Source organism: Schistocerca gregaria, chromosome 5 (assembly GCF_023897955.1).
Source record: "Schistocerca gregaria isolate iqSchGreg1 chromosome 5, iqSchGreg1.2, whole genome shotgun sequence".
Classification (NCBI taxonomy): Eukaryota; Metazoa; Arthropoda; class Insecta; order Orthoptera; family Acrididae; genus Schistocerca; species Schistocerca gregaria.
The window spans coordinates 86526670-86539462 of NC_064924.1; positions in this window are offsets into that span (position 1 = coordinate 86526670).

Here is a 12793-nt window from a genome sequence, read left to right on the forward strand (position 1 = left end):
TGGGACTTAACTCCTAAGGTCGTCAGTCCCTAAGCTTACACAATACTTAACGTAAATTATCCAAAGGACAAACACACACACCCATGCCCGAGGGAGGACTCGTACCTGTGCCGGAACCAGCCGCACAGTCCATGACTGCAGCGTCATAGCCCGCTCGGCTAATCCCGCGCGGCAATGTGGTGCTAGAGAAGAATGCTGACGGTTTGATGGGTAAACATTGTAATTAACGAGGGACTGAATAGAATTGGGCAAAAGAGAAATTGGTGGCACAATATGTCTAGAATAAGAGATAGGTTGGTAGAACACATTCTCAGGCATCAAGGGATCACCAATTTAGTGTTTGGGGGAAGTGTGGGGGAGGTACAATTTGTAGAGGGAGACCAAGAGATGAATACAGTTATCAGATTCAGGACTGAAGACCACAACAATAACACAACCAAGTGGGAACAATAGTAAAACCAGAAGTTCAGCAAATAATAAAACATGGAAGCTCAAATACTATGTAAATCCAGTATAAAGAATCAGATTTCAATTGTAAAATAATTAACCACTTGCTCCCAAAGTGTCGTTAATAGTGATGATAATGAGCTTTCACTCACACTGTAAATTTGATTACAAAATTTGAAATCTACTTCCGTTACGGAAGCTATTGCTGACAGCAATAAAAATTATGTGCACAAGTAAGACAAGGAAATCTCTCTTAAAGCAGTAAATACTAAAACATAGAACAAATATTAAATAACTCTAGCATTAATAATCTTGTTTCAGTTCCAAAATAGTTAACCCTGAGAGCTATAAAATGTTAAGCCCAATGTCGATAATACTAACACCAAAAACTCATTTGAGACTACAGTAATTAATGACAGAAAATTTTAGCCGCTCATGTGAACAGACAATTTAACATAACAAAATCAAAAATTTTGTTCAAATGTGTGTGAAATCTTATGGGACTTAAGTGCTAAGGTTATCAGTCGCTAATCTTACACACTACTTAACCTAAGAGTAACGTATAGAGTGTAACCATATATGGAAGTGAAACATGGATGATAAACAGTTTGGAGAAGAAGAGAACAGAAACTTTTGAAATGTGGTGCTAGAAATGTAAATGTGTGTGAAATCTTATGGGACTTAACTCCTAAGGTCGTCAGTCCCTAAGCTTACACAATACTTAACGTAAATTATCCAAAGGACAAACACACACACCCATGCCCGTGGGAGGACTCGAACCTCCGCCAGGACCACATATCAAAATCATACTTCCAAAAAACTGACACTTGCCAGCCAGCCAACTTTGAATTACGGCAATAAAATAACGAAGCGACTACCTACAAGGTGTTGCCAAACACTTTGACAGAATGACACCTTCAGTGCACCGGCAGTTGTAGAGGCCAGAAAAGTGCAAAGGTAGATCTACAAAACACTAAGGCTCTGCGTGAACGACCAGTGACAGCAAAGATAACATAACAAATTGAACAGACACAACCCATGTAAGAGCAGGTTATCACATGAGATGTTTCAACATACAGAGCGGCCATCAACAAGCCCCAGAGTGGATCTCACACATGCGTCAGTGGGCAAACGCAGCTACCGCGGCCATTATGGCGGACACGGAGAGCACGCGAGAAGTGGGGAGAGCTGCCACAACGCACAAGACTGGCAGGTCCTCGTGAACTGCAAACAGTGCAGTCCGTCTAAACTATACAACGGTCGCCAAGCATGATTAACTCATTCGGATGATATTAAATTAAATGACACTTGATTTAAAGATATTACGTAGTTCAAACGAATGTACGTGAGCTAGTTATTTACTCCTGTCAGCAGGCCTTTTAAAGGAACTTGTAACACTCCTGTCTGTCTGCTGCTGTACCATAACCTTAAAGCAGGTTGCGAAATAAAAACAATCTTATTAAAGCAATTGTGGTATAACGCAACAGAGCAGTGTTACCCTCTCAGAGGAATTTTGTTGTGTTGACCGTGTTGTAACTAACGGAGGTGGCTTATCGAAAGTGAAAGTCAGAATTACGGAAATATTTGAACAGTAACAAACAAAATTTTGCCTATCTGCACTGTTTAACGGGAAAAGAAAACGGTCGCCAGCCTAACTAGGCAAGAGAATGATTAACATTCTCGTTCAAGAAAATAGTCATTAGTACCTTTAATGGATAAACACAACCTATACTTTGTCACACGCGAGTGCAGTGAACTCTTGACACATACGTATGTTTTAAGATTGAAGCTAACAATTGGAGCAGCACAAACTATTTGCAAAATTATAACAGATACCGAAACTTTCAGGGCTTACACAAACTGGATGGTCTTTATAACGTTATTATTACTATTCACTGCAGAATCATTAATTGGATGTAGGTTAAGTCTCTTTCAGTTAAATACTTTACTATTTAAAATGAAAGTTAACTGGAATCCACTAACAGGTTGCTTCTCACTATCATTTCAATAAAGAAATTATGGTTGTCATAATTAATGGTCTTTCCGTTACTTGTTACCGAGCATTAACACAATAGACAAACTGTGGATCCTGGTATACTATTCATATGCACTTCTAATACACAAGAGAGACAAACACTTAACAAACATGAGTATATAACGTTTCATACTGCAGTTTTCCACTCTTACTACATTGAGAGACAAAATTAACATATATGTAAGATACTGACTCACCTTCTGTGATTTAAAACAGGCAGTAATGAGATCATTTACGAAGCAAAACTTTATAAGCCTCAGTCTTAAGAACTTTTAATTTGAAGTTGGCAACAATACATTAATAAGCAGTTTTACTAGGAAAATTATTTTCGGCAAACATCATTAACTGTAACTCACTCCCTTGCCACATTAACTTTTACTTTCATTTAACTATGTTCAAGAGGCATCAATTAATCAAACACTGGGCTTTAATCCAGAATGAGATTTTCACTCTGCAACGGAGTGTGCGCTGATATGAAACTTCCTGGCAGATTAAAACTGTGTGCCCGACCGAGACTCGAACTCGGGACCTTTGCCTTTCGCGGGCAAGTGCTCTACCAACTGAGCTACCGAAGCACGACTCACGTCCGGTACTCACAGCTTTACTTCTGCCAGTATCCATCTCCTACCTTCCAAACTTTACAGAAGCTCTTCTGCGAAACTTGCAGAACTAGCACTCCTGAAAGAAAGGATATTGCGGAGACATGGCTTAGCCACACCCTGGGGGATGTTTCCAGAATGAGATTTTCACTCTGCAGCGGAGTGTGCGCTGATATGAAACTTCCTGGCAGATTAAAACTGCCTGGCAGATTAAAACAGTTTTAATCTGCTAGGAAGTTTCATATCAGCGCACACTCCGCTGCAGAGTGAAAATCTCATTCTGGAAACATCCCCCAGGCTGTGGCTAAGCCATGTCTCCGCAATATCCTTTCTTTCAGGAGTGCTAGTTCTGCAAGTTTCGCAGAAGAGCTTCTGTAAAGTTTGGAAGGTAGGAGATGGAACAGTTTTAATCTGCCAGGAAGTTTCATATCAGCGGACACTCCGCTGCAGAGTGAAAATCTCATTCTAGAAACATCCCCCAGGCAGTGGCTAAGCCATGTCTCCTCAATATCCTTTCTTTCAGGAGTGCTAGTTCTGCAAGTTTCGCCGAAGAGCTTCTGTAAAGTTTGGAAGGTAGGAGATGGATACTGGCAGAAGTAAAGCTGTGAGTACCGGACGGAAGTCGTGCTTCGGTAGCTCAGTTGGTAGAGCACTTGCCCGCGAAAGGCAAAGGTCCCGAGTTCGAGTCTCGGTCGGGCACACAGTTTTAATCTGCCAGGAAGTTTCACTGGGCTTTAATGTTCTTTCAGTAAGCATACTGGGAAATTACTTTAGTTCAAACGGAGAGGAACCTGAGAGGTGTCATGATAAGGAGAAAAATCAAGGTAGGTACATAAATTCAGTTATAAATTACCTTATATTTGAGCACACTAACACATCCATTTAGCTGATCCGTCACTGTACATTACTATAGTGCTCCATTACAGTGATTGCGCAATATGGTGGCGATTGCATGTTAGTAGTTGAAATTGCAGGTAGAATTGCTCGACTCTGCCATTTCTTGGTGGCGATGACACATACAAATTCCAGAATAGTTCCAGCTATTTATTCATCCATCTGAGGCATTGGATAGTAGCAGAAAAAGCCTCTCTCGGGACCAGCACAATATGCAACATTTACATCGCAGTGCACAGTTTGGTAGTTCGTCGCCGACTCGTAGCTCGTCCCCGATTGGTACCTCGTCCCCGACTGACTCTTGTTCCACCTTTTCTACACGGTCCAACCACAATTTGCACACGCTACACAGTTTCGTTCCCGAGGGGAACCACTATTCCTTTTACATACAAACTAACTAAGAACCCTAAGTGAGGATAAGCACTTTACATAACAGCAAACAAATACAATAAATAAAACAGAACATTTGCACATAGTGACATTTCTACCAAAAATTATTCACACAAAATTACAATGATATACAGTAAGTTTTGTTCCCTCCAAGTGGGACAAAGAATTTAAATGACAGATACACTACATTGCATAGAATTATATCATGACGTCGAAGTTCTTACAATGAAAGGAGTATAAAATTTTATGTTATCGATTCAAACAAACACATTTACAGAAACTCAGTGATGTAACATTAAATAAAACACAAGGAAACTAAATCAGTACAGCATTAGAGCTATGGTGTTACAAACTCACTGACATTTAAACTCCGCTCTTTGACCACCACGTAATCGTAACTTCAGTGTAGGCTACGTACAGGGCACTATCAGGAAAACGTGTAATAAATGTTGACTCAGCAGGAATGGTCAACAAGGCACCCAGATATTCATACTAACAGCCCACAATTGCATTGCCGGAACAGACACCGTCTCGTTTTCGTGACCCACACCGATAGCAGCGGGCTACGCGGCCAGTAAGCAACACTCTGAATACGGCACCGGATGAGTGAGGATACTAACGTTTATACTGATCTGCAGCTCTGTTTTTACAATAGAGCGTCTATTTAGTGCAGTGGTTTCGGGGACCATTAGTCCCTGAGAGCAATCACATATTTGCTAGTACCAAATTTTAGAATGATACAAAATTTCCTTTGAACAGTTTTATTTTTAAAACGATAAAAAACAAACAATATTTAGATTTTGTAGGTGTTCCATTGAACCACAAAGTACTGAGTCAATGAGATAACTGCTAGAACATTTTGAATAAAATGTTGGAGCAGCTGCCAGAGTGTCACGATTGCTGCCTAGAGTCCTTCTCAGAGAAGAAAGCTAACTACTCGCATTGATGGTAGTTACTTGTTACAAGACATGGTTTCTCTGCACCAGTCCTCCCCCTAGCAGCACATGGATTCACCCATATACTGCACCCCCATCCCAAATCAGCTATACATAGTTTGTAAATCACTTCATTGATGGACTCTTTACTTCGGAAATGAAAGCGGTTAGCAGAATTCAAGCTGACAGTGTTTAGTAATAATAATAGTGATAATAACAGTAGAGTGTAGGGCTTACAGCAATATAATGGTCATATCCGTAATTATTGTTGCGTTTTCAGTTAGTTCCTTCATTTGTTGCCAAATGAATCATGAAACCTTTTATAGGTTATTTGCGAAATTACCTATAACTTGGAGGTTTTTCATGCGATATTTAAGCATATTTTATGTGTATATATCAATTTTACTCTCATAGATGAATGCTATAAGACACAAAGTATATGCGTAGTAGATGGACTAGCTGAGGACAATGACATTGATAAATTCCTTTCAGAAGGTGTAGCCTTCACCATATTGAGCCAAGGGCCAATGACAGTACGTGAAAAACTATGTAATTAGTATTACAATCTTTATATATACATATATATACATATATATATGGAAGAGCAGGGTCTGTGTATTCTAACATTTTAGCTCCTGTGGCGAGATGTGCCACCTGCGAGTTTTGCGTGTTGCCTCTTAGGCCGAAGTACTTCAAAAGAGTCTTTTAAAGCAGTGCAAATCACAAGAGATCGTCTGAGAATTTCTATAAAAGTTCACAGGTAGTTCTAAAAGCGGAAGGGTACAACTGAACACGGCTATGTTTCTGTGAACGGTATGGGAAGCGAACTGCATTTACACTCGCAGACGTCATGCCGCCAATAGCAAGGTGGTGGCCAGGACACTGGCTACTTTTAGTTTGTTGACAGAAAACACAACAAGTACTGGGGAAGAAAATTCTGCAAGCTTTCGCTACATGCAGCAACAAAGACGGAGTTTTCAGTTGTCACAGTGGCAATCCTGTAATTTTCCTCTTCTCTTGCGGTATTTTGGAGAAGTATGTTAGAACAGGTGGTCAGCAGTGCATTTTGGGGCGAGCACACATTAGCGGCGGTTCGTGTCTCGTTTGAAAGCCTCTCTGCTTCTCACTGCTGTACCGTCACGCTCCTTTCACTGTTTCTGAGTGAGACTCGCGTTTGCATCGTCTGTGAACTGCGTAGCTGACACTTTGCGAGTCTTTTTCGTGACTTCGTGACTGATTATTATCGTTAGTTCTTTCTCATACTGGGATCAAAACTCGAAGCCATCCAGTATATATCGCTTTTGGGAGTTAAGCAGCCTTTGGGAGGTGATTTGCATGTTATTACGCTGGTGATTCAGAAAAATCTTACCCTTCTACGAATATTGCTGTTTGCAACGGCCTTGCCGCAGTGAATACACCGGTTCCCGTGAGATCACCGAAGTTAAGAGATGTCGGGTGTGCCGGCACTTGGATTTGAGACCACCCAGGCAGCCATGTGCTGTTGCCATTTTTCGGGGTGCAGTCAGCCTCGTAATGCCAATTGAGGAGCTACTCGACCGAATAGTAGCGGCTCAGGTCAAAGAAAACTATCATAACGACCGGGAGAGCGGTGTGCTGACCACACGACCCCCCCCCCCCCCCCCATCCTCATCATTAACTGAGGATGACATGGCGGTCGGATGGTCCAGATGGGCTACTTGTGGCCTGAAGACGGAGTGCATATTGCGGTTTAAATTTTTTGATGAAAGTAATTGTAAATCAATCCAGCTTCAAATTGAAAAAAAATTGATTGAAGGAAAATAAGTTATCTTTGAAATGACTTTTCCTCAGTCTACTTTTTATGAAGCGACCCTTTTAATGAAAAATTTCGTCAGAGGACTCTAGCTCACTGAACTGCAGTCTCAATATGAGACTGTTTCCGATATAGTGGAGGTGCCATTACACGTTCGTTTCTTTTAATTTGGAAAGTTAGCTGGATACTTGCTAATTATATGAACTGAATTAAATTTTATTTTGGGAATAACGAAACTTCAACTTCATTGGCATTTAGCAGCATTAATAATTATCAATTTAACATTTTTATTATTGTGTTGAAGTCTGCCTGAGCTCAGTATCTCTTGTTTGGTCGTTTGCATGTTGAGTTCACGTGCGTGGCAGGCAGCTTGCAAAACGAAACCACTGCAGAAACTCAGTCGACTCGCACACAACACAACAGGTACGGCAAAGAGTCATAAACAATTCAGTAGTAATAACAGAAATTATATTTTAAAAATAATTGAAATTCTTGACCAGCACAATCGAACACTTTTTGTTTTCATTCCTCAGAGAATTTCATTTTGTCTCTCAGCGGTAATTACCCCCAGGTTGGGAAAGTTAACTACCATAAACATCGACAGTGACTACAAAATCACTCCACATTTGTCATTCTTTGGCTTCCTAAGGACCCTGGAAGGTAGGAAAGGGTACATCATCACAGAACTGTTTATTTACGATTCTGTTGTACCGTACAGACATTTACCGAATAATGTTTTCCTTTAATAACAAAAAAAATTGTTAGCATATACCTGAAGATCTGACCCTTAGCATAAAGACATTGTATGTCTATCATAAAAAGTCGAATTTTGTCCGCTACACTTCAAGGCCAAATCACTGAATTTGGAACATGATTTCACCTTCATTACTTAATGTACGAAATACGCCACCACAGCTGTAGCTTGAGATAAAACGCCACAGACGTGATAATAAATCATCAAAAACAATAGAACTGTTTCCCGATACATAAGGAACGAGTTCTACACATGTGGCTAAATTTTAACCACAAACGGCAAGGAACATAAACACGTTCGTTTTTGTAGCAAAAGTAACAAGATTTACAAAATAGCTCGTGCTTTAGAGAGACGAGTGAAGTTTAAGAATAGGTGAGTCGTTTGACTCCATAAAATTACTTAAGTGTGGAGGGAAGTATTTATGATAATAACAACAGGCAACATCAGAAATATGGGCTTCACATGATCGAAATACACGTTTATATTCCCTTGCTTTTAGCGGAGGAAGCTGCAAATATGTACGTTGTTGAAAGTATATCTTCACGAATAAGTTGGAGCTTATGTTATTGGGTAAAATGGCTTTGAGCACCATGGCACTTAACATCAGGCCTCTAGAACTTAGAACTACTTAAACCTGACTAACCTAAGGACATCACACACCTCCATTCCCGAGGCAGGATTCGAACCTGCGAGCGTAGCGGTCGCGCGGTTCCAGAATGAAGCGCCTAGAACCGCTCTGCCACACCAACAGGCTTATGTAATTGAATTAACGTAATTCGGCTGGTTTCACATGAGTTTCACGATAATTCATGTCTTTAGGTAATTTACTAGCGCGAGGAACGCACAATTATAGCAACCGTTTCGTTGATAGAGTAGAAAATAATCAAAAACCAGCATTATCCTCAAGACGCACCTGACTGTCTGCTTTCTTACCGCTTGGAGCGCTAGTGTCCCTGCAGCCATCAAATGTTAACAACTTTCACACCAGAGTGTCTCCTGGCTGTATTTAACAGACTGTGACATGTATAAAGACGTAGAGGAATTATGGGCAGAGCTTAAACTGATTGTAAATCACGCCACGGTAAGAACCTACCGAGTGGATTAATGGCAGAGGAAACGTGGCACAGTTTAATTCTAAAATTTTTCATAAAACAGAGGCTGTTGCACTATCGCTTCAAAACAGAACGCGCAAATGAGGACAGATAGTAAAATCGTGCCTCTGAAAGAAGACCGATGTGCGAAACATACAACTACCACCGTCACCAAGCGAAACATCTTCCTGAGAACCCGAGAAAATTCTAGTCCCACGTAAAATCTCTCGACGGTTCTAAGACATCCGCCCACTCACTTTGTGACCAGTCTAGTGTGGAAACGTTGCCACGTAAGTCAACGTAAGGAAAGCCGAAGCTTTAAACCAAGCTTTTAAGAAATCATTCACCCACGAGGATCGTACAAATATATCGTCGCCTGAACGTCGCAGAAGTTCCCGTATGGAGGTCCGAGTAATAGGCTTCACTGATATACAGAAGGAACTGAAAGGGTTGAAAACAAAGAAGTCACAAGGTCTGAAAGGATTCCCAGTTCGATTTTACAGAGAGTTCCTACGGCATTTGCCCCTTACTTAACATACATTTATCTCGAATTTCTCACCCAGCGCAAAGTCCCAAGCGACTAGAAACAAACGGAGGTGACTTCTTTATATAAGAAGAGTGAAATGACCCATTAAGTTACAAATCAATATCCACAAAATCGGTTTGCTACAGGATTCGTGAACGTATTCTTAGTCGAATATAATAAAATTACTTGAAACGGGGCCTCTTCTGTTTATAAATGTGCTCGAATTTATAAACCATCGCAAGTGCCCTTTTCTCACGTGATGTACTGCAAACCATGGACGAGGGGTGACACACAGATTCCATATTGGAAGATTTCCGGAAACAAATTGACACCGTGTCCCACTGCGAACTGTTAAAGAAGGTTCGAAGATACAGAGAATGCGAGAAAGGTTCGAAGGCTTCTTAAATAACAGAACTCAGTGTGTTGTCCTCGACGGCGAATACTCATCACAGACAAGGGCACCGTTAAGAGTGCTCGAAGGAAGCGTCCAGGACCTCTGTTGTTATCAATATACATAAATGATTTGGCGGACAACGTGGGCAGCAATCTCAGGTTGTTTGGTGATGATGCAGTGGTACACCGTAAGCTGTCGTCGTTTAGTGACTGCATGAAGGTACAAGACGACTTAGAAAAAATTTCCAGTTGGTGCCACGAATGGCAGCTTGCTCTAAATATAGAAAAATGTACAGAAATCCAGATGACTAGGAAAACAATCCCGTAATGTTCAAATTCAGTATTATCAGTGTACTGCCTGACATAGTCGCGTCGATTAAATACCTGGAAGTAAAATAGGAAACCTGAAATGGAACGAGAACGGTAGGACAATGGCAGGGAAAGCTAACGATCGAAATACGTTTGGTGGGAGGATTTTAGGAGAGAGTGGTTCATTTGTAAAGGGGACACAGGCATATGAGAGAGTGCCTTTTATCCATCGCACTATTTGCGAGTTAAATGGGAAACGAAATGGCAAGTAGAGGTGTACAAGATACCCTCCGCCACTCACGATATCGCTACTTGTAAAGCATTTACTGCATGTAGATGTTCGTAGTAGGCCTAACAGAGACCCAGGGCTGTACGTGGAAACAGTACGGTGCAATTAGAGTCAAAGTTCAACATCCAAGGTAAAAGTCTACCTCCAGCTTCAAATTGTTCCAGTGAGTCCACATATTGTTTGGAAAATAGTTACACCATTTTAAGCGTCAGGTTTGGTGGGAGGATTGTAGAAGTTCGTAAAGAAGTGGCATATACAAAAATAATCTACATCAAAATGCAAACAAAAATGGTCCCATGCATAATCTTGCTACATTTTCAGAGTTAAGTAGAAATTTTTGCGTATTTTTTAGATTTTGTGGAATAAATATGTCATTATCACTAAGGAAACTAATTTTTTGTACAGGATAGTGTTTTACCAAACCTAATTGCGATTTTAGTGGCCGGTGGTATGTTAGTGATAAGCCCTTGAAGGAACGACAACCTCACCACCTCCTCAAGGGGCGCTACTTTTTAAGGGAAAAGAGGCTCCCACAGGCCTAGGCCATATAAACCTGTGGTACGGAGAAACCCACTCTGAAATTTCTCTGGACAATGCCGTATCAACAACGAATATCTTTCCAAAATAAATGAATTTAAATTATAAAAATAGAATCTTTATAATAAGTATGATGTATAATTATATCATTTTTAATCATAATATCCCTAAGACTGCAGATTTTGGAGACTTTTCCTTAGTTGTGTGTGTATTGCAACCACATTTTATTACAATTTTTGCAGTGCATAAACTGAGTTCAGTAGTAAAATTTAACAAAAATGGAATCCTAAATGCGACTTTATATTACTGTAATGTATTCATCAGTGTTCAGTCCTCTTCCAACAGAGCTCCCTCCACGTCTAAATCTTCGTGAATGATGTTCGTGTCCCTGTTATCACACCCTCTATATATGCTCGAGCAGTTGAGGCTGCTATTCTTGCACTCGCAGTTACTGACGCGTTCGTCTTGCAAGCGCACACTACGAGTAAAAGTAATTCCCAGGGAGCTGCCGGACGTACTGTTAAAATTGGTCTCAGGTGTTCGCCAGTCTTCTTAAGCCAGTCTTCTTCACATTCAGCCACTGCGGCACCTGGTGGTAGGTTCTAAACGAATGCTGCCAGTAAGCTGCTGAGAGGGGTGGGGGGAATGTATCCAACTTGAACAATGAATGTAAAGACTGCTTTGCAACACCCTGCAAGTAACACAGGAGCGAAAACAATCTTCAGTGTTCTTGGCTCCGAACATCGCAAGAAGGGAATCCTTTTCAGCGTCAGTCACTGCACTGGGGTACCCTTCTTGTAGATAGTTGATACAGTGTCATACCCTGTGAATGCGTATACTGCTAAGAGTACACCGTTCATATCCCCAATGCCTCGCTGAATGTCAGAAATAGTCTACACTTTTTCGTGCTGATTGTCTTTCTTTGGGACCACCATTTTCATTTTGTTCTGTGATGGTGTGCGTACAGTCAACAAGTCTGTGTCATCATCAATTACACAAGCTTCAACTCCTTTCATAGCTTCATCAATCGCTTTAAAACTATTAATAAGTCATCATAATCCGATGGTTGATGAACTGTGAACCATCTCTTTTCAAGTGCACTAAAAGGAGAGAAATAAGTTTATAAATTCACTTTGGTTGACATTTCGATGGATTGGGTCTTCTACTTTCACATCAATCTTAGTGGTTGAATATGATCGGCCTTAAGTGTTCATCATATTTTGTGTTTTCTTGCTTGTATCCATAAAATAAAAGAATTGCTGGCCCATAATGAGTAACTATGTAATCTGCGTGCTGCTTGCAAATCAGTCTGTAAGTAGTTGGGTGTCACCAGACATTACAATGAAGGAAGTGACCTCCATCAATGATGTAGGACACTTACTCTGAATGTGGTGCGATTGATGATTCATTTGAATCTGGAACCAAGCCAGTAACCATTGAAGATTTTCTTCCCTTCCTCACTAAGCCAGATTTGTCGAAAAAGAATGGAGGATAAGCACATAATTGAAACAGAAATATTTCTTCAAGTTTCACATGACTCCTTACTGTGCAGATCATCCGAAGTAAGAGATATTGGGGTTCACACATACAGTGTTGTGGTTAATAGTCATAGACTTGGTGATACAGGCTAGAAACTTAACAGCTAAATTTCTTTTCAACTGTATCTTATTGAATGTTTGTTCTCAACCCGTTTCAAGGCCTGTGTTCTAGCTTCAAACGCTTTATCACAGTTTACGTTTCCACCTGCTTCAACCCCTGCTGAGTTCGGGTGGTGTAGAAAACAGATTGTGTTCCTCGAAGCA